Source organism: Coenobita brevimanus, chromosome 61, assembly GCF_032717465.1.
Source record: "Coenobita brevimanus isolate Jiangsu-jjx chromosome 61, ASM3271746v2, whole genome shotgun sequence".
NCBI lineage: Eukaryota > Metazoa > Arthropoda > Malacostraca > Decapoda > Coenobitidae > Coenobita > Coenobita brevimanus.
This window is the reverse complement of record NC_137014.1, coordinates 23,534,362-23,558,815: the sequence shown is the minus strand read 5'-3', so window position 1 is coordinate 23,558,815 and position 24,454 is coordinate 23,534,362.

Sequence of the window (24,454 nt, the reverse complement as noted above, 5' to 3'; positions counted from 1 at the left end):
ATCCACCCGATCCCTAAACCTCGCGACCCCACCGCTATGCGCCTGATCTCTCTTCTTAGCTGTGTTGCTAAGACGGCGGAGAGGGTGGTGCGAGCTCGCCTTTCCTGGCGCCTGGGCCCGCTACTCCCGAGGATCTTTGGCTATCACCATGGCAGGAGTGCCACCCACTGCCCTAGCATCCCTCCTCGGGGAGCTCAGAGGGGGGGAAGGGGAATGGCTGTCTTCCTCGACCTTGAGAAGGCCTTTGAACTGGCTAACCCGGTCATCATCCAGGCTGCTCTAGCTGAGAGAGGAATAGGGGGTAAATTGCTAACCTGGGTGGGAAACTTCTTCGCAGGCCGTCAAGCAGAGGTCAGATTCCAGGGGCATCTCTCCTCGTTCTACCACCATAGCAACGGCATGCCTCAGGGGAGCGTCATAAGCTTGTTGCTCTTCAATGTCTTAGTTGAGGGACTCCTTACAGTCGATTATGGACAGGGGGTTACTCTACTTTGCTATGCCGATGACCTGGCCCTAGTTTTCACGAGGAGAGACTGCTACACTCAAGCCCTCTCTGCTCTTCACAAACTTCACGCAAAGTGCACCGAGCTGGGCTTGAAGATCAACTTCAGAAAAACCAAATGCCTGCCCTTTGGCTTACACCCCCAAATTCCCATTGTTGCTTGGTGATCACCAGCTCTCCATCGTCACTCTCCACCAAAATCTGGGAGTCTGGGTCGACAGTGGGCTAACTTTCAAGAAACAAGTCAGATACCTGCAGGAGTGTGCTGCTACCTGCACTACTGCCCTCAGGTATCTATCACAACGCAGCCTAGGGGCATCCTTTAAGGTCCTGAGAACTTTCTATGTTCATGTGGTCCGTTCGCTTGTAGACTACAGCGCCATATGCCTGACCGGCCTTGCCCCCCCATCCACCGGGTCGCTAGAGGTCCTAGAAAACGACTCCCTGAAAGTCATGTTGGGAGCTCCCCGGTGGACCTGGATTGCTAACCTAAGCTCTGAGGGTCGTTTGCCGTCCTTGGAGCATCGCATTGCTCTCCGGGCTGCAGTTACCACCCTCCAGCTAGTCCAACGACGGCTGCACCTTCCAGTCTCAGCCTTACTCAGACGCCTCTTGCGCTGCCCATGTGACCCTCATCCAGAGCATGATTGGGCTCGCACCACTGCCGCCTTGGTGCATAGTCTTGGAGCCGCCCCTGACATCTGTAGGGAACCCAACTCCCCTACCCTGGATACACTGATCCACCGCCATGGGCCCCTCTTCCATATGAAATTCACTGCCCCACTGAAGCTCACTCACGTGCTTCCATTCCTGCCCTTCTTCGACAGGAGGGCCTCAGCAGGATGGCTGCTCTTGACTCCCCTGAATCCTCACATACTACAGAGATGGATCTGTGTGCGCTGATGGATCTGCCGGGTCTGCTTTTGTTCTAGGGCACCATACTGAATCTTGGTGACTCCCCTGGGGTCTCTGCCTTCCAGGCAGAGTTAGTTGCCATACTCGGGGCATTACGCCACGCACAGCTTACCAGCAACGGCGGGTCATCATCAACACAGACTCCTTGTCATCCCTTCAGGGGTTGCTCTCCTTCTCCTGAGTGAAAACGTTTCCCTCTTAATGGAGATATACTCAGTCGCCTCCCTCCTCACGAACAGAGGCACCACCATCACCCTACACTGGATTCCAGGGCACGTTGGGATCCTTGGCAATGAACGAGTGGATGCTGCGGCACGCTCAGCATGCCCTTTCCCGGGAATTACGTTCCCACTCCGCCCTAGCACCTCTAACACCATTGCCACCCTGGCTGGCACTATTGGAAGGTTGTCCCAGGAGAATCATCAATTGTGTGTTGCAGAGGGCTCTCGTTCTGCGTTGTGGTATGCCACAGCCACGACCTACCTACCGCTCCTGCCTCCACCTGGAGTGCCTAACTACGATGTTAGTGCGGCTCCGGCGATTATGTTTGGGATTCCCCTGTCACTGTCAGATCGCCGGGACCGCACCAAAGCCATGCCCCCATTGCCTTGAGAGGGCTGAAGAGCCTCTAATACATTACTTACTCGACCGCCCAGCCACTGCCCAGCTCAGATCTTACCCAGATGTGGGCCGCGCCCGGTATGATAATGATTTCCATGAAGCAGCCACCATCATTGCTCACTCCCCTTTTAACACTCTATTATCCTTAGTGACAAATTACCCGCCCCCTAGATAAATCAGCAAGGGCACTTTTAGCTCTACCCTGACGGGCTGTTTGTTTGCCCGTACCCCACTAAGTGTGGGGAAATATCCAGCAACAACAACATATTAAGGTACCGTATCACACTCCCTTGACGTACATCGTAGATTTTTTTTTTTTATTACAAACTTCAGACGATTTCATTTAACTCACAGGAGACGTCATTTAGTTAAAAAGCAACAATTTTCGTTTTCCAGCCAGTTTTGTGTGTCCCCTGTCTACTTCTTTACCTTCTTCCTCTCCCGTTGTTTCCTCTTCTCATCGTTTCTCTTTTCATCGCTAGTATTCTGTTCCTCTCGTTCTCTCACATTCCTTTTCAGTTCCCTCCTCTTTTTGCTTCTTTTCTCTCATCTCTTTCCTTCCTTTGTCTCATTTACTTCCCCTCTCTCCTGTCCATCCCTTCCCACCTCTCATTTTTCTTTCCCTTTTCTCCTCGTTTTTTCATCTTTGCTGTTTCATTGTTCCCTCTTCTTTCCTCTCTACAGTGCCACGTGCGCTATTCACTTAGCAATAAAACACGCTTTATGTACCCAACCTCTCTGTAGTAATTCTTCATAATGGACCATGGCCCGCCTCCCTTCTACCCCCTCTGTTCTTCCCTTTCCTTACCCCCACTCATCTTCATCATCTCTATCCCACTTTTGTCCACCTTCCCCTCTATTGCCTGTTCTTCCTTTCACCTCACTTCCTTTTATTCTTATTTTGTATTAGCTTTCGTCTCCTTTTTTATGTTTGTTTGTTCATGTTTTTGCTTTTGCTCTACTCTGTGTTATCTTTTTACTTCTTAGTTTTCTAGTTTTCGGTTCATTGTACGGGACGGCCTTGCATGAGCGGTTGCTTGCATGTGATGAACGGGTCTACTGGGCCAGGCAGACCGGGGAGAAGTACAAAAACTTCTTAGTGTCTCTTTGTAGCCTGTCTTCTGCTCGCCTGCTTTTCTTTCCTCTCCCTTCCATTCTCTTTCATTCCCTGTATACTCTTCCCTTCCTGCTTTTTTTTTTTTTTTTTTTTTGCCTTGCCCGTCATTCTTCTTGTCTTTTATCTCCTTCACGTCCATTTCTCCTCCTACCTTGCCCTGCCTTGTCTTCTCTTCCCTTTCAGCTCTTTCCATTTCCTCTCGTTCCCCTCGTTACTTTTCGTTTTCCTCGACTCTTCCCCTTTCTTCTCTCATCTTCTCTTCGGTTTTTTCCCTCCTCTCCTCTCTCTCTCTTTTCTCTCATCCTCTCTACGGTTGTTTGTCTCCTCTCCGTTCTTTTCCGACGTTGCCACGTACACAGCACAGTACTCTTGTCAACAACACGCTTTATCTGCTGCATTTACACATAGTGCAATCACCTCCTCTTATCACTCTCCCCCTACTATGCCCTACCCTTTACTTCCTCTTCCTCCCTCTGCTTCTTTGTCTTTCCTTCCCACACTATTGCCCCTACCTCCGTCCTTAATTTTGTCTTCTTGCCCCTTATCTTTTTCCTTTCCCCTCACCCTTAATATTTTGGCTTTATCTTCTCTTTCTCCTCACTATCCCTTTGCATTTCTTTCCCTCCATACTGTGTGTCTTTTCTTCCTCCTTCTATCCTCTACAGTAACTCCTACCTCATATTCTGTCTCCCCACCTGTTCATGCATCTACTGTCTTACCTCTAGGCCTCCATCTTCCCCCCCCCCTCTTCATTCCCTCCTTTTCTGTCCTTCCCCCCCATTTCTGTTTCCTTTTCATTAACCTCTACCCCTGAACCCAGTGCCAAGCTCATGTTCCTTTCTTCATACCGCCATTACTATCAAACCTCATCCCCAAACGAATTTGCGTTCTCCCCTTTGGGGCTAAGATGCGAATGAATGTGTTTGAATGGATGAGTAAATGGAGAGTGAGTCGTCCTGTCTCGGCTACCTCCCTTTCCTTGGGGGAAGCAGCCTAGGTATATAGATAGATAGATAGATAAAAGAACTACAGATTAGGGTAGTGGATGGTGAAGAGTGAGTAATGAGGGAAAGGCAGAGTTTGTAAAGTGACTGTACTTTTGTTTACTGATATTATTGTATTGTTAAATAAAGATTAGCTGGGGATAGAAGGCTTGGTGAATGATTTATAAATGTTTGTAAGAAACATTATCTAATAATGATTATAGCTAATTACAATAAAGTTATACTCTTAGAGAGAAATGAAATTACTGGGAGCAAAATCTGACTGGATGATCGTGAATTAAAGAACCTGCTTGCCTTCAAGCATTTAATTAAAAGTACTGTGGTGATCAGGTCTGAAAATTCAGAGGATTAAATACATGAAAAGGTACAGCAGGGAAGAAACGTTACTGGGTCACTGAGAACAGTCATAACGAATAGCAAAGACAGCCGGAAAAAAAAAAAAAAAAAAAGGCTGCATGACAAAATTGTGATTCCCGCTCTGAGGTATGGGAGTGAGGTTTGGACCTTTTTAGAGGGATGCAAGTCATGAGAGAGACCGCTGGAAATGAACTATGTGAGAATAGCGGGTGGAGTTACGTTGAGAGACAGACACCCAGACAAAGGCGGAAGTGAGAGAGCGCTGTGGAGCTGATGTGGGTTGGCTAGAAAGCATTGGAAGAAATATTCTGAGATGGTTTGGCCATGTGGAGAGGATGGAGAATGAGAGACTGACAATGACACTGTCTGTGAGTGAGTTGGAGGAAGGAGGGAGGGGAAAACAGGATGTGATGGAGGGATGGAAAGGAAAAGTATAAGAGAGAAGCGGGATTTGAGGTGGAGAGGACAGGCAGAAGGCAAACGACAGGGAAACGCGGAGGCAATTCGTCTTAAATCACCCCTTACAGGCTCAAAGCGTTTAGCGATAAGTAAATAAGACAGGCAGACAGCATATTACAGCATTCTCTTGTATGTTATATCGTGCATATCAACGTAGATTAGAATAATAACATTCAAATTAGAATATATGAACGCACACCGAAGAGACGGTTCTGAATGGTTAAAAAAGTGGTCTGCAGTATCCAAAAACACGAGTTTCATCCCAGGATGGGACACGTTTAGCTTTGTGCGTATGGTTACAACAGGCTTTACTGTTCTTCTGCAAGACCGACCATCATATAAAAAAAAAACCTTGCTAATAGCCTTAATGTCTTCAGTCTGGACACTGGATATTAGCGCCAAATCAACGAGAAAATAGTGTGGCACGTAGAAAGACTGTTGGATCTATGGGAACGAACTTTCAAATGTGAGTCACAGTCAAACAAGTACAAAAGGATACAAATATCACCTGGTAAGGAACAGTTGACTGAAAAACTCCCAGGCCCAGGAGAAGGGGAGCCTGAACGTGAATTTCCATTGACGAATAAGCGAGAGAAAATATCTAAAGTTGGTACAAGATCGTGATAAGTAAAATGCGAGGAGTCATAAAAATGAACGTTACGTCTTGGGAAGAAAGGCAAAAAACGAGAGAGAGAGAGAGAGAGAGAGTGAGAGAGAGAGAGAGAGAGAGAATAAAGTGGTTGTTTAACTGTATACAGGCTGAAAGAGCTACTAGCCAGCCAACTTACGAAATGTTGTTAGACAAAAAATATGCATAGTCGATACCGTTAGTTTTGTCTCACGTTTCCTTTAGCTTTTCTTACATTCCCCTCAGCCCTTCATAATATGTCCTCCCCACTTCTTTTCCCGAGCTTTTGCTTCTCTCCAGCTTTCCTCTTCCCCATACCCCTTCCCCCTCATTTCCCCAATTTCCTTCAGCCCTCCCCCCCCCTCCTTTTTTTTTTTTTTTCCCGAATCTCCTTTGCCCAGTCACTCATTTTCCTCGATTCTCCTTCATAGTAACATCTCTTCTCATAACATTACCTTACTGTCCATAAATTCGTGCATATTTTCAACTTTATCTCATATTCCATGTTCCTGCCTGTCTGTGTGTGGGGGTGCAGTGCAGCGAAGCTTAGAAAGAGGATTTTGATGAATATTTTTAAGATGGCTGGAACTGGGTCCCAAATGGATCAGTTTCATGTCGACTGATCTTTTCTGTAGGAGTGTACTGGTCCTTGATAATTGTCCACATTGGTGTTTAGTACTTGCATGTGGAAGAGACGGCGGGACATGTCCGTAGAGTTTCGCATGTATTTGCAGAGAGAGAGAGAGAGAGAGAGAGAGAGAGAGAGAGAGAGAGGGTCGTTCATTACATTCCAATGTCTGTTACTTCATTGATGCTACGAAGAGATGATTTTTTTTCCCACTAGAAAATGGTGGTAGCTGTGGTTGTGGTAGTTGTGGTGGTGTTAGCTACAATGATGGTGGTGGTGGTGGTCGTAGCTGTGATGATGGTTGCGGTGATGGTGGTAGCTGTGGTCGTGATGTTGGTGGTGGCTGTAAAGATGTTGATTGTGGTGGTGGCTGTAGCTGTGGTTCTGGAGGTGGTGAAAGCAGTGATGATGATGATGGTGGTTATGGTGGTAGATGTAATGGTGATAGTGGTGGTGGTAGCTCTGGTGTTGTTGATGTTGGTGGTGGTAGCTCTGGTGTTGTTGATGTTGGTGGTGGTAGCTCTGGTGTTGTTGATGTTGGTGGTGGTAGCTCTGGTGTTTTGATGTTGGTGGTGGTAGCTCTGGTGTTGTTGATGTTGGTGGTGGTAGCTCTGGTGTTGTTGATGTTGGTGGTGGTAGCTCTGGTGTTGTTGATGTTGGTGGTGGTAGCTCTGGTGTTGTTGATGTTGGTGGTGGTAGCTCTGGTGTTTTGATGTTGGTGGTGGTAGCTCTGGTGTTGTTGATGTTGGTGGTGGTAGCTCTGGTGTTGTTGATGTTGGTGGTGGTAGCTCTGGTGTTGTTGATGTTGGTGGTGGTAGCTCTGGTGTTGTTGATGTTGGTGGTGGTAGCTCTGGTGTTTTGATGTTGGTGGTGGTAGCTCTGGTGTTGTTGATGTTGGTGGTGGTAGCTCTGGTGTTGTTGATGTTGGTGGTGGTAGCTCTGGTGTTGTTGATGTTGGTGGTGGTAGCTCTGGTGTTTTGATGTTGGTGGTGGTAGCTCTGGTGTTGTTGATGTTGGTGGTGGTAGCTCTGGTGTTGTTGATGTTGGTGGTGGTAGCTCTGGTGTTGTTGATGTTGGTGGTGGTAGCTCTGGTGTTTTGATGTTGGTGGTGGTAGCTCTGGTGTTGTTGATGTTGGTGGTGGTAGCTCTGGTGTTGTTGATGTTGGTGGTGGTAGCTCTGGTGTTGTTGATGTTGGTGGTGGTAGCTCTGGTGTTTTGATGTTGGTGGTGGTAGCTCTGGTGTTGTTGATGTTGGTGGTGGTAGCTCTGGTGTTGTTGATGTTGGTGGTGGTAGCTCTGGTGTTTTGATGTTGGTGGTGGTAGCTCTGGTGTTTTGATGTTGGTGGTGGTAGCTCTGGTGTTTTGATGTTGGTAGATGCGATGGTGATGATGATGTTGGTAACTGTGGTGATGATGGTGTTGGTAGCTGTGGTGGTGGTGGTATTGGTACCTGTGGTGGTGGTGGTGGTGGTGGTGATAGCTGTGGTGGTGGTGGTGGTGGTAGCTGTGATGGTGGTGGTGGTTTTGTAGTGGTAGCTGTGAGATTGATGGTGATGGTGGTAGCTGTGGTGGTGGTGGTGGTAGTTGTGGTGATAGCCGTGATGATGATGATGATGTTGGTGGTGGTAGTGGTGGTGAAAGCTGTGATGATGGTGGGGGGGTGGTAGCTGTGATGGTGGTGGTGATGGTAACTGTGGTGGTGTTGGTAACTGTGATGATGATGATGGTGGTGGTGGTGGAAGCTGTGATGGTGGTGGTGGTGGTGGTAGTTGTGATGATGGTGATGGTGGCGGTGGTAGTTATGATGATTGTGGTGGTAATGGTGTTGGTAGCTGTGATGATGATTGTGGTGGTGGTGGTAGTTGTGATGATGATGTTGATGGTGGTGGTGGAAGCTGTGATGATGATGGTGGTGGTGGTGGAAGCTGTGGTGGTGGTGGTGGAAGCTGTGGTGGTGGTGGTGGTGTTGGTAGTTGTGATGATGGTGATGGTGGCGGTGGTAGTTATGATGATTGTGGTGGTAATGGTGTTGGTAGCTGTGATGATGATTGTGGTGGTGGTGGTAGTTGTGATGATGATGTTGATGGTGGTGGTGGAAGCTGTGATGATGATGGTGGTGGTGGAAGCTGTGATGATGATGGTGGTGGTGGTGGAAGCTGTGATGATGATGATGATGATGGTGGTGGTGGAAGCTGTGATGGTGGTGGTGGTAGCTGTAGTGGTGGTGGTGGTAGTGGTGATGGTAGCTGTGATGATGATGACGGTAGTGGTGGTAGCTGTGATGGTGGTGGTGGTAGTGATGATGGTAGCTGTGATGATGATAATGGTGGTGGTGGTAGCTATGATGATGATAATGGTGGTGGTGGTAGCTATGATGGTGGTGGTGGTAGCTGAGGTGGCAGTGGTGGTAGTGGTAGCTGTTCAGAAATGGCTCATTTAGGCAAGTGCTTACTCCAAAAGCGAAACGTTGTTCAGAGACGACTTTAATTTGTTCAAATGTTCATCGGCCCGATAGGGCCGCGAGGCTCTTATCGCATCAATACTTCTTCGTTACCTGAGTTTTCTTCGACTCTCCTCCTCCTTGTCTCTCCACCTTTCTCTGAACTCATCGTCCTTTAGACTTTCTCAACTCTCTTGTCCAATGTACCTCCCCTCCCTAGCGTATCATCTCCCCATCGTATATCCTTCTCCCAGTGTATCTTCTCATTCAAGGTATCTCTTTCTCCACCAACGTATCTCCTTATCCCTTACAGTATCTCTTCCCTTGACATATCTCCTTCTCCCTCTGTGTATCTCATTCAACACCAACGTATCTCCTTCTCCCTGAACGTATTTCCTTCCCACTCAAAGTATCGTCTTCATCTTCAACATATCTCCTTTTCCTCCGACATATGTCCTTTTCCCTCAACATATCTCCTTCTCTAACAACGTATCTTCTCCCTCAGCGTATCAACTACATCAGCGTATCTCCTCCTTCAGTGTATCTCCTACTCCCTCAGCCTATCTTCTTCCCGCTCAATTGATCAGATTCTCCCCCACCGTTTTTCCTTCTCCTCCATCATATCTCCTTCTCCCCCAGCATATTTCCTTCTCCGCCACCGTATCTCCTTCTCCCTAGACATATATCCTTTTCCCCCCAACATGTCTCCTTCTCCAACAACGTATCTCTTCTCCCTCTACGTATCTCCTCCACCAACGTATCTCATTCTATCTCTACGTATCTCACTCAGTCTTCACCACCGTACCTCCTTCCTCAACGCACCTCATTCTTCACCAACATATCTCCTCCTCCTTCAACGTATCTTCTCCCACAACGTAACTCGTTCTCCAACAACGTATCTCCTTTTCCAACAACGTATCCAATATTTAACAATATTCAGCACAATCATGCATCATATCTGAACATAATTGGGGATTCATTTTCTTGGGATTTTTTCTTGGAATGATCATATTACCTCTCTTGTAATATCTGCTTGCAGCAGATTGTGTGGTAAGCCGCCCCCGTGCCTTCCTTACCCTTGCACAGTAGTTGACTTTATACGCGAGTTTTATTCACCGCAGTGCAGTGTACAGCTCCCATGTGTGGAGAGGCTCCCCACATACAGGTCTTCTAAACAAGATGGAGTTATATTCTTTTCGTCCCATTAACTTCCCTTCTGTTACTGGCTCCCTTCAGCCTCACTGTTGCATCTTTATCTCTTTTCTGTCGCTACTCCAATAGTCACTGCTCCCTTGAACTGTCTACTTGCATATCCCCACCACTACGGAGGATACTCGTTTAGCAGCAAACCCTCATTCCTTTTCTGTCCAGCTTTCTAATGCAAGTTAACCGTTACTCCTTGCCCTTCATGTATGCAAGAGGTCAACTCTGGAACTGTCTTCCTCTGTCTGTATTTCCTACTGCCTTTGACCCCCAGTCTTTGAAACTCATTGTGGCCAGGCATCTCTAAATGAAGGGAACATCAATTTGGCGCTCTGTTGTCTTGTTTTTATTTTATTTTTGAAAGAAACAGTTTTCCGGGGTTCTAGCAATTGGTTCCTTCTTTCTTACATAAAAACATATGCAACGCTACACTGTTGCAAACCTCCATCTGACCAAGCACATACCACCCACCCTCCTGTACACCCAACCAAGCTCTTAACGGCCCCCCCCCCAAATCTTATCTGTTAATGGTGGACGTAAGGAGAACGCCTTAAGGACACATAACCTGTGCCCTTCAGATACCTTGCACAGGTTGCACTGAAGGCTGTGGATTTTTTTTTTTTTACTTTCTCATTATTAAAAAAAAAAAAAAATACTTGGGACAATATTCTACTGTACTTATCAAAAGGCATTAGTTCACCATAAGACACATAACTAAGTGAAATTTGATGACTCTGAAGTGAATACTTTCTCAGTTCTGATCCGGAAACGAAATCTCTACGCCCGACTAGCAGCCTGCTGCCCTGTCGCTCAGCTCTACGGACGGACACCTACTGAACCCACTGATAACTCCTCTGACTTTGTTAGGTGGAGGGTAAAAAAAAAAAATCTCCAGTGTATCTCTTACTTCCCGACGTATATCCTCCCTCTGCGTATCTGCTTATCCTTCACTGTATGTCCAATTTCAAGCATCCTTCATCTTCTTCCCTGCTTCTTCTCGCTTTTTCTTCCATCAGACTTTCACACTTCTTCTCGTTCTCCTTCGTATCTCCTCCTCCAGTTCTTTTGTTCACTCGCTTCCAATTCTCCTCTCTTCTTCCTCCTCTAATCCTCCACAACTTTCCTCCTCCTCCTCTTCCTTCTTTCTCCAACTTCACTCTTACTCCAAATCTTCTCCCTCAGCCTTATCTCTGCAAACCTACGCAGGCCACCTAAATATATCCTCCTCCTCCTCCTCCTCCATCTGACCCTGCACAACCACGGTTACCAAAATTATCATGACCATAGCCTTGAAAAATTTCCTCTTCTTTCTTTTTCCTCTTTTTCTTCTTATCTGCCTCCCTTCTTCTCCTACTTAACTCTCCTCTTCCTCCAAGTCAGCTTATTGAAACTCGTCTATTCTGATTTTTTGATAGTGGGACCATCGCCTCCTCTCCTCATCCCCACATCTCTTTGCCCTCCTCCTCCTCCTCCTCTTCTTTTCTCACTGTTTTCTTTCCCTCCCCCCTTCCCCTTCTCTTCCACATCCTGTGTTGTACTTTCCCCACCACCAAGGTTACCAGACTTATCACTGCCACAACTTTAAAAGTCCCATGCTTCCAGTATTTACCATGTCTGTTCTGAATCTTTTTTTTTTTTTTTTTTTTTGAGGGGGTGATCCTGGCATTTATGAACAAATGCACACCCTGGAACATGGTAACTACAAACTGAAATAACGGTTTTGGTGAAGCAGTCCGTCTGTCACCAGGAATTTAGGAATGCCTTTGGTTCTTTGGCTTTGTTTTTAATCGTTTGATGTTACGTTTTCTTTAATATACTGTTGTCTTGCATCCTACAGACGATGTTTTACTTTTTTATTATATATATAAGGATATATGTTGGGTGGTAAACATGTAACAGAAAGTTGTATATAACCTTTTGTTGCTCGAAAAGTTTCATCAAACTTAAATAAAATAATCTGAAGCTAGCAACGAAAACAATGAAAATGAAATTACCTCTTTTTGAAGCTATTAAAGCTCCCAATTTAAGTATTCACCCCGTCATTTTCAATGAATTATTTTTTCCTCCTATATAACATAAATACGTCTGGCGCAGTACTTTCTTTAAGCCAAATTAAAAAATGCCTTAGATAAAAATATACACCTTTGTATTGAAGGGGTTAAAAGACCGCTCACGTGCATGCACGCGACACACACACACACACACACACACACACACACACACACACACACACACACCGCTCTCAAGCTCAGTGGTAACGCTTTCGCCTAGCATCTGGTAAGATGGGGATTCGCGCCTTGCTGGGGATACGAAAAGTTTCACTGATAAAGCGGGTGGTCACTGTCCTTTTTGAGCAAGAGGATGGGTGTGTGCTGTGTGAAGGTCAAGGTTTTGCCATTAGATCAGACTATATGAGCTCTCAGCTCTCTTCCAGGAGGGTAAAATGCTGATGATCACAACCGTCACGTGATTGTGACCGACCGGTGAATCACACACACACACACACACACACACGTGTCATCTGCCCATTTTTTAATTTTTATTTTGGGGCTGGCTGTCAACGATTATGAAACAAATGCACGCCCAGGGAATGATGAGCTATTGGCCACACAAAAAACAGGTTTCATTCATTCGGTATAATATTGGATCATTTGAGACATTTCTTGTTACTGCCAGGCAGTTTTATATGACTTAATCAAAATATCTAATATACAGTGAGTTAGTGAAAGATATATGTAGCCCCTGCAATTCGAATAGCCTATCCTAAGGTGAATATAATCGTTTTGTAGCAGGAAGAACAGAATGTAATACGTTATAGGATCCAAAGAGTTATCTGTTCTACCAGCTTTGTATGCAGTCCGTCCATTTAAATTTAGCCCACTGTATTAAGGTACCGTGGGCTAAATTTAAATGGACGGACTGCATACAAAGCTGGTAGAACAGTTAACTCTGGATCCTATAACGTATTACATTCTATTCTTCCTGCTACAAAACGATTATATTCACCTTAGGATAGGCTATTCGAATTGCAGGGGCTACATATATCTTTCACTAACTCACTGTATATTAGATATTTCGATTAAGTCATAAAACTGCCTGGCAGTAACAAGAAATGTCTCAAATGATCCAATATTATACCGAATGAATGAAACCTGTTTTTTTGTATGGCCAATAGCTCATCATTCCCTGGGCGTGCATTTGTTTCGTAATCGTTGGCTGTCCATTTAAATTTAGCCCACTGTATTAAGGTACCAGTTCCGGTCTAGCAGCCGTAGGAGGATCACTGCCACCTTAGTGAAACTTGGCTAGCGGAACCCCTAGACCTTTCCAGTTATGCCCGACCAGCGATCTACTGCCACCGCCTACGACCCGTTGAGGGGGGCATCCAGCAGTAGTCCTAAGCCGCCGGGAGTCACGAAGATCACAGGTGCGGTGGTGTGGTTCAACGTGAAGTCTGGGTACTGCTTCATCAAGCGCCGGGACACCGGTGCTGATGTTTTCGTGCACAGACTCGGGATCGTTGCACCTAACCCCCGACACTTTCGGCGCTCTCTTGGCGAGGGTGAGGCTGTGGAGTTTCGGCTCCGTCAGTCACCCAAGGGTCCCGAGGCTACGGATGTCACTGGGCCGGGAGGTGCTGCTGTGCAGGGCTCTGCCCATGCACGGCGGCGCCCCACGGCCCAGAGACGCCAGTCTCGTGATCCTGGGTGTTCTGGGGAGTCTAATCTCCTGGTCTCGATGTGCGTCGCTACGGCACAGGCTTTTTGTGGGGGTGACAAGGCTCTGTTGCACGTTCTCCTCCCTCAGATCTTTCAGGAGAACGGGCTACCAAGACTTGTCATCCCTCAGAGCTTTGTCGGAGATGCATATTCAGCCCCTTGTCCAGATCGTCGTCCCCGGCGGCCTCCTGCGCAGCCCAAGTTCCGGCCACCTCCACCTCGGCCCCGCTGTACACCGCGCAAACGGCTGTGCCTGGATGGACCCCTCAACAGGGCGACTGGCTCGTCTGTCTCTCCCACTACCGACCCGGCACCGATCACGGCCATGGAGCTTGACACCATCACCACGGTTGCTGAGATCCACTCCTTGCCGTCTGCAGCCGAGGGGGAAAGGGCTGCCGTCCCCGTTTCGCCCGACCACCGCGACGTCGAGGGCCCTTCCCCCCCCCATTACTCCACCTGCTGCTGAGGGAGTGGATCTCACAACTTCCGCCACCGATCTGCCGGCTGCAAGCCCCTCACCTGCCCTTGTTCTGCCATCCTCTGCTGCGTCCGACGATGCTGCGTGTACTCGTGAGCTCCTCACCGCCAGGCTCGAACGCGGCATAACTCTAGCTCTTAGCCGGGTCCTTCAAGACTCCCCATTAGGCGTTCCACCTCGCCGTAGGGACTCAGGGGAGCTAGAGTTGTTCGAGGATATAGATCGCGACTCCAAGTACACTGACATCTCGGACTCTGATGGGCAGACTTGAGGTGCTTTTTTTTTTTTTTTTGCCCAGCAGCTCTTCTGCTTCCTTCCGCCTGCTGCCCTGTCGTGCTCGTCGATCATCGGGCAGCCGTTTTTTCACCACCGACCATCGCACCTTCCCCTGCCCCTGCCCCTTCCCCTTGTCCTTCAGCCTGCTGTTCCCGCTTTGCTCTGAATCGAGAGCTTGATTCCGCCTTTTCCCTGACAGGCTCTCTGTTTGCCCGTGCCCCTACATGTGCGGGGCGAATATCAACACACACACACATTAAGGTACCGATTCGCGCTGCTGCAGTCGTGCAGTTAACGCATGTCTCCCAGCTCTCCAGCCCTTGCTTAGTGTCTTGTCTCTATCTCCACGCTGTCTTGTTGTGGTGTTGTCTTGGAGGCTTGCTTCCTCTTCATCACTACTGCTCGACACTGGAGCTGTGATCGGCCTTTGCTGGTGCTGCTTGAGCTGTGTGTGTTATCACCACTGCACAGCGTTTCTCCCTGCTTTTTTAAGAGCCCTGCTCTTGCTCTAGGGAGTTTTCTTTCACGTGTTTTTCTCGGCCTGCCGTTAGTGTCCCTCACTGTAGTACGACGCCAAACCCTGAAGGAGTGCCGCAGGGCATTTCCATGAAGGGCGGCCTTTAGGGCCTGGTTATAGGAGGCAGTGAGGGCGGCATCTTCTGTTAGGGCTAGGGTTAGGCAAGTCCCTCACGGAACAGTGACGGGGCTTCCCTCGGCGTCCTTTAGAGGGCGGGGAAACCCCCTCCCCCCGTCACTGTAGTTTTTTTTTTTTTCGTTGGCTGAGCTTTTTTTTTTTTTTTTTTTGCTCCGTCTTATATTTAGTTTACTCTAACTTGCTGGGGCTTTCTGAGGAATTAATTTGCGTTGCAAATTAGTTCTGTGGCTGCCACAGCATAGTTTTTCTAAACTAAATATCACTACAGTTGTGTGCTCTTTGCTTCCCCTTGCTCAGTCTTATATTTAGTTTAACTTGTTAGGTCTGTCTGAGGAATTAATTTGCAGTGCAAATTAGCTCTGTGACTGACCTAACCTAGTTTTTCTAAACTAAATATCAGTACCGTTGTGTTCTTATTTAATTTACTTTCTCTTGCGTGAGTCTGTCTAGGTGTGCTGATTTATTTAACAAATTAGTTCACACTGATAGATTCGCTCAAGTTGAGATTAAATTAAATACCTATATAATTAATTTACCTCAATTCTGCTCATCTGTTTACTGTTGAGCTGACTTGTTTCCGTCAGCCCAACAGACGGACTGAGCGCACATTGTAGTAAATTAATTATTGTATTTTATTTTTTATTTTTTGCGTGTCTTGAGTTGCCTTAACGCTTTTCTGTACTGCCTGGTGCCTATGCCATGAAGGTGGCATGCACCTCCAGGCCTAAGGGTCCTGCCCGCCCCCCCCCACCCTCGAGGCCACCCCCTCCCAAGCCTACTACCAGGGAGAAGCGAGAGCGTAAGCTCTCCACCAGTAGCTCCTCCTCGTCCTCCTCCGGGGCCCCCCCCCCCGCTGCTCCCCCTGCTCCCAGGCCTAACGGGACTGCAGCACGCCCACGGTATGCTGCTCCCACCACGTCCTCGTCCGCGCGAGCTAAGATCGCGCGAATCCACGAAGCCATGGAGGGGATTACGCCTGCCCCAGCTCCCACCTCTTCAGGTTCCCAGGCTTCCCCCCAAGTAACTCGCGGCTCCTCCAGCACCAACAAGCGGCCACCCTGCCCTCCCTCTGCAAGAGCACCACAGCCTTCTGCCAAGGCCCAGCCAGGTGTTGGAACGCACGACAGCACCACTGAGATGGCCACCACTGCTGCCAAGGAAACTGCCCCCCCAGGCACCCCGCCTGCCCCTGCAGCCACCACTGCTGCCAGCTTTCCTGACGAAGAGGGCTGGACCCTGGTGTCGCATAAGAAACTGCGAGCGACACAGGGAAACGAACGGATCCCGGCCCTATGCATGACTGCTCCTCAGCAGTCCCCACCTGCACCATGCCCTTCAGCTCCTCAGAGGCCCCCTCCTGCACCACGCCCCTCAGTCTCAGTCCGGCCTCCTCCACCACCCCCTTCCAATTTCCCGGCCTTTCGTGTCCCAGTCCAACTGGGATTCACGACCAGCTACGGCGTGGTTCAAGCCCTCGAAAGCCATGTAAGGGGGCTAGCCATCACGAACTGCTACGGCCTCGATGACAGCTGTGTCCTTATCCCCTGGGATGAGGAGACTTACCTATGACTGAAGGCGTTGGCGGAGGACAAGGCCCCACCTCTGAAGATTGTTGAATTGCAAAGGGGCGAGCAGCTTACCAAGGCCACTGTCATGGGCTACCCTAGGCGTATGCCGGTGGGGATCCTCTTGCAGCACCCCCTAGTGGAGGAGGCCAAGCGCTGCCAAAATTATTGCACGCGGGAAGAGACACTTCAGGTCACAGTCACCCTGAGGGGCCTGCTAGTACCTTCCCTAGACCTAGGAAACTGGGGCGAATGTCACCTGCGCCCCTTCACGCCAGAGCCACTCCGGTGTTACCGTGCCAAAGATATGGACACGACAGGGCCAACTGCCACCGCCCCCCAGTATGCGGCATTTGCAGCGCCAGCCACAACACTGAGCGGTGCCTGGCAAAGCTGAAAGCAAAGCAGCCAGTGACCTCCCGATGCCCCAACTGCTCGGGATCACACCATGCCTGGCACCCCAGCTGCCCAGCCAGAACGAAGAGAGTACTGCAAGGGCACGAGCAGCAAGTGGCAAGGGTACAGGAGCAGCAGGCCATCAGCCTGACTCCAGCCCCTCCAGGCACCTTCGTATGGGGGCAACAGTGCCGCCCCACAGAGCAAGTCCCAGCCACCAATGAGGCAGAATTCCCTCCTCTGCCAACCACGCCGAGCCTTCCGTTACGCAACATGACAGCAGTCCCCCCACCACCTGCTTTCACCCAGGGCGTCACGTCTGCGGAGGTTCATTGTCCAATCTCGCCACCGCAGCACCCATCAGCCGGGGTCACTCACAGTCCTCCCCAGGCCCCCATTCAGCAGGAGCCTGTATTCACCCTCGAGGAGCTCCGCTCCATTGGGAAACAAATAGCCGAGGCCATAGCTGTGGGGATCAGCCAATGCCTAGGAGTAACGTGCTCCACAGCCCCTGTCTCAGCCGCAATCGATGGGATAATCAATCGGGCCATCGACAAGAAGCGAAGCGGCACACCTCAGCCTGCACCCCCTCCAGAGACTACCAGACCCCTACCGCGCAGGGCAGCTCACCTGAAACGGAGGGCGCAGCCTCGACTCACCGCTGCCTCACCCCAGGGGGCTCAGGAGCCTCGTCTCCCACCCCATCCACCAGAGGAAGCGCCAGCACCAGTGGCAGTCGACACGGTGGTCGAGGCCCCGGCTTCTCTCTCGGGCGACAGCCCCCTGCCCCCCATGACCTGTGAGCAAACCCCACAGACATCCGACTAACACAGTGGAATTGTTTGGGGATCAGGCACAAGCTCCCCCTCCTGCAGGAGGCAGTCGCCAGGGATCAGCCCCATGTCTTTCTCCTGCAGGAGACCTTACTCCCCGACAATTCCTCCTTTCGGCTACCTGGATACACCTCACATCTCCTCCCCTATGAACGTGGAGTTACACGAGGATGTGCCATACTCGTCAAAGATCACGTCTCCCACACTGTCTGTGACCCCCTGCCTGTTTGTGGACAAGGTGTAGAGGTGCAAGGTGTTGTGTTACACCTGGCATCCTCCTCGCTAACTGTGTACAATGTCTACAAAAGCCAGGGGGACACTCGATGTGGGAGAGTTGTTCTCCCATGCTGCCTCACGTTCTGTCTTTATCGGGGGAAACTTTAATGCCCATCATGATATTCTTGCATCGCCCCTTCCATCCAACGAGGCAGGACGGCACATCTCACTCGTTCTCAAGGAGATGGAAGGTGTCTCCTTAATAAACAACATTCAAGAACCCACCCACATTCAGGGAGGACGCCTAGATCTGTCATTTACCTCCACACCCCTTGCTGGCTCGGCGCAGTGGTTGCTCCACCCGCGCCTAGCCAGCTATAACTTTGCAATACTGATCAGGCTGCCACTCACGCCTCTCCCCCCGCCCCCACCTCCCCCACCGAGATGGGACCTCAGCAAAGCTGACTGGGCTGCCTTTCCCAGAGCTTTAACCACCATTTTCGAGTCCTCTCCTCCCGCCCTAGACCTCGAGGGTAGAGCAGATCAAGTTGCCAGTGCTTTTGCACAGGCCGCCTCCATCGCCATCCCGCAACAGTGACGATCCACGAAGCGATACCAAGACAGCTGGATCTACTGCGACAGGGTCAGGGAACTTAATCACCAACAACACGGCACGAAAGCAATACCGGCAGCGCCGCACATCCCCGCACCGCCGATACCTTGCTGCTGTTACGCAACCTGTCGTGTCAGAAAAACGCCGCCTGAAAGAGGAGGCATGGATCAGATGGTGCAGGACCTTAGACTCTCACTCCACTCTCAGGGAGATGTGGAGGAGAATCTGGTCTATCTCTGATCCACGTCCCCCCTGTCCACCCTCTCACCCTGACCCAGCCGCTGAAGCCAGCCGTCTCGCTCAACACTTCGCGGATCGCTCTGCTTCCCACAATCTTCCGCAGTCCGTTAGAGACAAGCAGGAGCAGTTGTCTACCTCTCGTCTTGCAGCAATTCAGGCTGCCTGTAAAAGGCCTGACCCCGCCAATGTTCCCTTCACCAGCGGGGAACTGCATAAAGCGCTGCAGCACAGAGGAGACACTGCTCCGGGGCTCGACGGGCTAACCTACTCTCTGTTATCACATGCTGGAGATTGTGAGAAAGATCGCCTTCTTGATCTGCTCAACCTCTCGTGGTCTGAGGGCCGCTTACCAAGGTCGTGGAAGACAGCCATCATCCACCCGATCCCTAAACCTCGCGACCCCACCGCTATGCGCCTGATCTCTCTTCTTAGCTGTGTTGCTAAGACGGCGGAGAGGGTGGTGCGAGCTCGCCTTTCCTGGCGCCTGGGCCCGCTACTCCCGAGGATCTTTGGCTATCACCATGGCAGGAGTGCCACCCACTGCCTAGCATCCCTCCTCGGGGAGCTCAGAGGGGGGGAAGGGGAATGGCTGTCTTCCTCGACCTTGAGAAGGCCTTTGAACTGGCTAACCCGGTCATCATCCAGGCTGCTCTAGCTGAGAGAGGAATAGGGGGTAAATTGCTAACCTGGGTGGGAAACTTCTTCGCAGGCCGTCAAGCAGAGGTCAGATTCCAGGGGCATCTCTCCTCGTTCTACCACCATAGCAACGGCATGCCTCAGGGGAGCGTCATAAGCTTGTTGCTCTTCAATGTCTTAGTTGAGGGACTCCTTACAGTCGATTATGGACAGGGGGTTACTCTACTTTGCTATGCCGATGACCTGGCCCTAGTTTTCACGAGGAGAGACTGCTACACTCAAGCCCTCTCTGCTCTTCACAAACTTCACGCAAAGTGCACCGAGCTGGGCTTGAAGATCAACTTCAGAAAAACCAAATGCCTGCCCTTTGGCTTACACCCCCCAGAATTCCCATTGTTGCTTGGTGATCACCAGCTCTCCATCGTCACTCTCCACCAAAATCTGGGAGTCTGGGTCGACAGTGGGCTAACTTTCAAGAAACAAGTCAGATACCTGCAGGAGTGTGCTGCTACCTGCACTACTGCCCTCAGGTATCTATCACAACGCAGCCTAGGGGCATCCTTTAAGGTCCTGAGAACTTTCTATGTTCATGTGGTCCGTTCGCTTGTAGACTACAGCGCCATATGCCTGACCGGCCTTGCCCCCCCATCCACAGGGTCGCTAGAGGTCCTAGAAAACGACTCCCTGAAAGTCATGTTGGGAGCTCCCCGGTGGACCTGGATTGCTAACCTAAGCTCTGAGGGTCGTTTGCCGTCCTTGGAGCATCGCATTGCTCTCCGGGCTGCAGTTACCACCCTCCAGCTAGTCCAACGACGGCTGCACCTTCCAGTCTCAGCCTTACTCAGACGCCTCTTGCGCTGCCCATGTGACCCTCATCCAGAGCATGATTGGGCTCGCACCACTGCCGCCTTGGTGCATAGTCTTGGAGCCGCCCCTGACATCTGTAGGGAACCCAACTCCCCCTACCCTGGATACACTGATCCACCGCCATGGGCCCCTCTTCCATATGAAATTCACTGCCCCACTGAAGCTCACTCACGTGCTTCCATTCCTGCCCTTCTTCGACAGGAGGGCCTCAGCAGGATGGCTGCTCTTGACTCCCCTGAATCCTCACATACTACAGAGATGGATCTGTGTGCGCTGATGGATCTGCCGGGTCTGCTTTTGTTCTAGGGCACCATACTGAATCTTGGTGACTCCCCTGGGGTCTCTGCCTTCCAGGCAGAGTTAGTTGCCATACTCGGGGCATTACGCCACGCACAGCTTACCAGCAACGGCGGGTCATCATCAACACAGACTCCTTGTCATCCCTTCAGGGGTTGCTCTCCTTCTCCTGAGTGAAAACGTTTCCCTCTTAATGGAGATATACTCAGTCGCCTCCCTCCTCACGAACAGAGGCACCACCATCACCCTACACTGGATTCCAGGGCACGTTGGGATCCTTGGCAATGAACGAGTGGATGCTGCGGCACGCTCAGCATGCCCTTTCCCGGGAATTACGTTCCCACTCCGCCCTAGCACCTCTAACACCATTGCCACCCTGGCTGGCACTATTGGAAGGTTGTCCCAGGAGAATCATCAATTGTGTGTTGCAGAGGGCTCTCGTTCTGCGTTGTGGTATGCCACAGCCACGACCTACCTACCGCTCCTGCCTCCACCTGGAGTGCCTAACTACGTGTTAGTGCGGCTCCGGCGATTATGTTTGGGATTCCCCTGTCACTGTCAGATCGCCGGGACCGCACCAAAGCCATGCCCCCATTGCCTTGAGAGGGCTGAAGAGCCTCTAATACATTACTTACTCGACCGCCCAGCCACTGCCCAGCTCAGATCTTACCCAGATGTGGGCCGCGCCCGGTATGATAATGATTTCCATGAAGCAGCCACCATCATTGCTCACTCCCCTTTTAACACTCTATTATCCTTAGTGACAAATTACCCGCCCCCTAGATAAATCAGCAAGGGCACTTTTAGCTCTACCCTGACGGGCTGTTTGTTTGCCCGTACCCCACTAAGTGTGGGGAAATATCCAGCAACAACAACATATTAAGGTACCGTATCACACTCCCTTGACGTACATCGTAGATTTTTTTTTTTTATTACAAACTTCAGACGATTTCATTTAACTCACAGGAGACGTCATTTAGTTAAAAAGCAACAATTTTCGTTTTCCAGCCAGTTTTGTGTGTCCCCTGTCTACTTCTTTACCTTCTTCCTCTCCCGTTGTTTCCTCTTCTCATCGTTTCTCTTTTCATCGCTAGTATTCTGTTCCTCTCGTTCTCTCACATTCCTTTTCAGTTCCCTCCTCTTTTTGCTTCTTTTCTCTCATCTCTTTCCTTCCTTTGTCTCATTTACTTCCCCTCTCTCCTGTCCATCCCTTCCCACCTCTCATTTTTCTTTCCCTTATCTCCTTGTTTTTTCATCTTTGCTGTTTCATTGTTCCCTCTTCTTTCCTCTCTACAGTGCCACGTGCGCTATTCACTTAGCAATAAAACACGCTTTATGTACCCAACCTCTCTGTAGTAATTCTTCATAATGGACCATGGCCCGCCTCCCTTCTACCCCCTCTGTTCTTCCCTTTCCTTACCCCCTCTGTTCTTCCCTTTCCTTACCCCCTCTCATCTTCATCATCTCTATCCCACTTTTGTCCACCTTCCCCTCTATTGCCTGTTCTTCCTTTCACCTCACTTCCTTTTATTCTTATTTTGTATTAGCTTTCGTCTCCTTTTTTATGTTTGTTTGTTCATGTTTTTGCTTTTGCTCTACTCTGTGTTATCTTTTTACTTCTTAGTTTTCTAGTTTTCGGTTCATTGTACGGGACGGCCTTGCATGAGCGGTTGCTTGCATGTGATGAACGGGTCTACTGGGCCAGGCAGACCGGGGAGAAGTACAAAAACTTCTTAGTGTCTCTTTGTAGCCTGTCTTCTGCTCGCCTGCTTTTCTTTCCTCTCCCTTCCATTCTCTTTCATTCCCTGTATACTCTTCCCTTCCTGCTTTTTTTTTTTTTTTTTTTTTTTGCCTTGCCCGTCATTCTTCTTGTCTTTTATCTCCTTCACGTCCATTTCTCCTCCTACCTTGCCCTGCCTTGTCTTCTCTTCCCTTTCAGCTCTTTCCATTTCCTCTCGTTCCCCTCGTTACTTTTCGTTTTCCTCGACTCTTCCCCTTTCTTCTCTCATCTTCTCTTCGGTTTTTTCCCTCCTCTCCTCTCTCTCTCTTTTCTCTCATCCTCTCTACGGTTGTTTGTCTCCTCTCCGTTCTTTTCCGACGTTGCCACGTACACAGCACAGTACTCTTGTCAACAACACGCTTTATCTGCTGCATTTACACATAGTGCAATCACCTCCTCTTATCACACTCCCCCTACTATGCCCTACCCTTTACTTCCTCTTCCTCCCTCTGCTTCTTTGTCTTTCCTTCCCACACTATTGCCCCTACCTCCGTCCTTAATTTTGTCTTCTTGCCCCTTATCTTTTTCCTTTCCCCTCACCCTTAATATTTTGGCTTTATCTTCTCTTTCTCCTCACTATCCCTTTGCATTTCTTTCCCTCCATACTGTGTGTCTTTTCTTCCTCCTTCTATCCTCTACAGTAACTCCTACCTCATATTCTGTCTCCCCACCTGTTCATGCATCTACTGTCTTACCTCTAGGCCTCCATCTTCCCCCCCCCCCTCTTCATTCCCTCCTTTTCTGTCCTTCCCCCCCATTTCTGTTTCCTTTTCATTAACCTCTACCCCTGAACCCAGTGCCAAGCTCATGTTCCTTTCTTCATACCGCCATTACTATCAAACCTCATCCCCAAGCGAATTTGCGATTTGAAAATATGACGTCATAGGCAGGCCCAAAGTAAAGCTGAAGAAGGCTGTTCCTGAGTTACCAAGTTATGTGTACATCAGTAAGTAAACAAATAAATAATATTTGAGAGTACCGGTTAATTCTAGTTTTAGAGATACTGGACAGATAAGCGGTGGGACTGAATACAGATGGCATTGTTGGAACAATGAAATAATGAAGCGAATATTTAGTTTACAGTAGAAGTAAGAAATGAAAACAAATCATATTTCCTTGCTTTACACTTGTGTAAGAGATTATTTTTGTTTAAAGTTTATTGTGTAGAAAACATTCGTGTGTGTGTGTGTGTGTGTGTGTGTGTGTGTGTGTGTGTGTGTGTGTGTGTGTGTGTGTGTGTGTGTGTGTGTTCATATATTTTGTGCATATATTCCGGGCAAAATGTAAACATTCTTTAGTACTGGGGTTCACAAATTTCGTAAGATGAATTTGAGGGGTCGCGAGATTTCTTGAAAAGAAAAAATATGATGTCATGATTAGGCCATTTGGTGGTCGAGGGTTTTAATACAATTTTTGCAGTCACCAAAAGAATCTAACACACTGAATTTGTAACTAACTTTTTTATACAGCGTTATGTACTGTTTTCAGTGCCTCACAAAATGTTATAGGTGCAGAAGGCATTTACTGTAGAATGCACGTTGAGGAATACATGCGAAATTTGAGGTCGAAAATCGATGTTTGCAGAGTAATTAAGATGTACGAATCACCGGACAATGATATGAGTACAATAAATATGCTCATCATCTGATGCATGCTTACGTTGAAGTTTATGGTAAATTTTGAAGGATATAGAGCGTTTTTACGAGCCAGGCTGAAGCCCTCGCGGGTCTCTCGTCAGGTAGTGACATTTTCTCACATATGCTCAGCCCAACCTGGCCCGGCCCGACCGTAACACTTTTGAGAAGCTTAAATCTCAGCATCCAAAGGGCCGTTAACTGCGTGGTTTGCACCATATGATAGCCCCATTCTTTGATATTTGTTTTTGACAGCTTTCATCACACCCTGGCGGTGCGCATGGCACGTGACACGCGCCAAGTACAGCATGTCGAAAATCTTCAAGAGGGCCACAGACCAGACAGTCTGTCGTAAAGGCATGAAACTTGGTA